Genomic DNA, 3,890 nt, shown 5'->3' on the forward strand with positions numbered 1-3,890 from the left:
ACTGATCCATGAAAAACTAAAGCCTCCTGATCAAGTGATCCTTGAGGTTTATTTTCAAGCTTTTGATGGAGAGGTGGCATACACTATTAGGGCTAGTGATCCTTCTAATCTCTTGAATGCCCAAAATAAGGCATAAGGCTTTCAATCTTAGTAAAGCCATACAGGAAATGGAATCCATAAACATGTTTATTGAGAATTGTGATAAATCATGTTCAAAGCTCATAAAAGAAATAGAAGAACTTCCTATTTTGTTTTACAATATAGTTTCATATGTTCCCAAATTGACAAATTAAAGGATGAACAAGATACTGAGAGGTTACCAAGTGAATCCTATCCGAATGAGACCTTATCCATTCTATATAGCCCTTAGATTCAATGACAAAGTCTTAAAAGACTGTGTTCTAAACTCAAAGTCAATGGCCCATGTTATTCCCCTTAGGATAATTGAAGGATTAGGTTTGAACATAACCTGAAAATATGATAATACATGCACCATTGGTTCTGAGAAGGTAGAGGTCTGCAGCGTAATAGAAGGAAAAAAGGTATCATTGGAAGGGTATCCCGAGAAAGAAATGAGTATTGACATAGTTATCATGGACATCCCTATTGAATGGGGGATCCTCCTCTCAAAAGAATTAGTGGACTAGTTGGGTGCTATTTTCATAGATGATAAGTATGTTAAGATTCCCATGGACGAGAATTCCTATGCCCTTATATACTGCCAACTTAAGTTGCACGATACAGGGAAACGAGTATGAGTTTTCGGAACAGGTACGGGTACGGGTACAAAACCTAACCCCCCAAAATTTTGGAAACGGGGAAACGTAGTATATATATATAAGGACATTTAAGAAATATGTGCAATCATAAAGCATACATGATACATTCTAATTTATTACATTATGATTAAATTGTCCAATGTCAATGCATAAACTATAAGTCTCTAAATTTACATCACATTTACTCATGAATGTTCACATAATGAAAATAGAAATATCCAAAATCAGCCATGAGAAATTTCTAATATCTTGTTTCGTGCTTGATTGGCAGTCTCATCCTCCATAGTCAAACGACCATAGTGCTCTTGATTAAATACAAGTTCCATACCCTAGTACCCTAGGTGCTCTTGATTATTGGGAGTCTCCCCTACGTAGAGGGCTTATATATATATATATATATAAGGACATTTAAGAAATATGCTGCAATCATAAAGCATACATGATACATTCTAATTTATTACATTATGATTAAATTGTCAAATGTCAATGCATTAACTGTAAGTCTCTAAATTTACATCACATTTACTCATGAATGTTCACATAATGAAAATAGCAATATCCAAAATCAGCCACAAGAAATTAGAAATTTCTTGTTTCATGCTTGATTGGGAGTCTCATCCTCCATAGTCAAACGACCTTAGTGCTCTTGATTAAATACAAGTTCCATACCCTAGTACCCTAGGTGCTCTTGATTATTGGGAGTCTCCCCTACATAGAGGGCTTGGTTCTCTTGATTAAATACAAGTTCCATACCCTACTACATGACAAAATCCAATGGAAATGTTGCAATCCCCCCGATCTGAAAATCCTGAAAAACAAATAAGTCTTCTGGATTTTGAGTGAGATCTAAAATTCTACTTTCTCCATATGAAATCCAATGATGGAAAAACCACTCTCAAACATCGTGAGTCATTTCATGGTAATGTAAAAATTTAAGTAAAAGTGAAAGTGACATTCTCCTTTATCTTTCATTTTTATCCTTTTACTACTGCATATCAACACTAGGGCCATAGGCTTGAACATTAGGCTTCCCCACTCAAAAAAATTGTTTCCAATCTTCAATATCTCCCTCTATCACTCCTAAATTGTAAGGGAGCGAAAATGAAAAAAAATAAGAACGAAAAATATATAAAAAAAGTCACTTTATCACTGAAACGTGGTTATACGACCTGCAAACGCATTTCAAGCCGTACTGGGCCACGTTTCCCCCAATGAAACGTGGCAATACGGCCTTAAGTGCATTTCTAGGTCGTACCAAATGCGTTTCCGTTTCATTTCAACCCAGAAATGCCCTTAGGACCAACGTTTCCTGCAACATAGCTGCCAACCTTTCACTAGGTCGTTGATAGTCCACCATTGTGATTCGGATGATGAGTTGCGTGAGGAAAATTATGAATTTGGGGAGTGGATATTATACATGAGGGGACCTAACCAGAACCCAGAACCAGGTGGGGCTTGGACATTGTACTTTGATGGGGCTTGTTCAAAGACCAGTAATGGGGAAGGCATTGTCCTAATATCCTCATCAATGAAGCAAGCATTGTTCTCTTTAAGACTTGAATTTGATTGTACTAACAATATGGCTGAATATGAAGCCTTGATATTGGGTTTAGATGTTGCCCTTTCGAAGCAAATTTGCAAACTAATAGCCATTGGGAATTTTAATTTCATTGTTTCTCAAGTTAAAGGTTCTTTCAACACGAGAGAAGCTAATACCATACAAAGAAAGAGTGTTTAACACCATAAAAAATATTGAAAGTTTTGACATAAAGGCAAATCCTAGAAACAATAATTGCCTAGATAATGCCCTTGTTGTAGCTACTTCAAATGACCAAATTCTTAATGAAGAAATATCCAAACATGGAAGGTGTATAGTGAATGCTATATCCAATCTGCAATACCAGATTACTCTGAGCACCAACCCATTTTTAAGGATGATAAAGGGATAACATGTTTTCTTCAAGGAGATCAAGAGATTAATGTTGGAGAGAATGATATCCTTGAAGAAACATAGAGATGATAAAACCCTAATTAATGGAGTTCAAGAATCATCTAACTTCATTCAGCTCAATTTGGGTTCTTCTTCCTCACCCCAAATCATTAAGATAGGTAAGGGATTGTCTAAACAAGAGAGAAATGACCTCGAAATGTTGTTGAGAGAATTCAAGGATATAGTTTCTTGGTCTTATCAAGATTTCAAAGCAAATAGTCCTGAGGCTATACAACATACCATCCCTCTCCAAGAAGGGGCTAAGCATGTTGAGCAAAAACTAAGACGAATCGATTTAAAATTAAGCACTCTTGTTAAAGAAGAGCTACAAAAAATGGTGGACGTTGGTATAATAGCTCCCATTAGGCAATCCCCATGGATTTCTAACCTTGTTGTTACCCAAAAGAAAACTGGGAATATTAGGATGCGTATTGACTTTAGGGATCTACCCATTACCAAACATGGAGAGTTTGTTACAACATATAATTGGTCTAAGTTGACGTCATTCCTCAATGGTTTCTCTAGGTATAATCAAGTCGTGGTAAAGGAAGAAGTTCAACTAAAAACCGCATTTGCTACTCGTTGGGAAACTTATAAATTTCTTAGGATGCCTTTTGGTTTGTTGAAAGTCGGATGTACTTTTCCAAAGGGCCATGGACTTTGCTTTTCGGGAATTGATAGGAAATTTTATGCAAGTACATCAAGACGATCCTACTGTTGCTTCAAAAGAATGATTTTATCATTGTAAGCATTTGAGAAAGGTGTTCGAGATATGTAGGCAACATAATATATCTCCCAATCCTAAGAAATGCATATTTGTGGTAGATCATGGGACATTGATCAGTCATGTTGTTTCTAAAGATGGGATTACCATCGACCCCGAAAGAATAGAAGCTATTAAAAATCTCTCCGCCCCACAATCCTAATAAATGCGTATTTGTGGTAGAGCATGGGGCATTGATTGGTCATATTGTTTCTAAAGAGGGGATTAGCATCGACCTCGAAAGAATAGAAGCTATTAAAAATCTCTCTGCCCCAAAGGACAAAGAAGCATCTAGGTCGTTCTTTAGTAAGATCAATTTTGTATGAAGATTCATTCCAAATGATCAGATTGTTAAACT

Source organism: Pinus tabuliformis, chromosome X, assembly GCF_031772625.1.
Source record: "Pinus tabuliformis cultivar Carrire ecotype Pingquan chromosome X, CPIR1, whole genome shotgun sequence".
NCBI lineage: Eukaryota > Viridiplantae > Streptophyta > Pinopsida > Pinales > Pinaceae > Pinus > Pinus tabuliformis.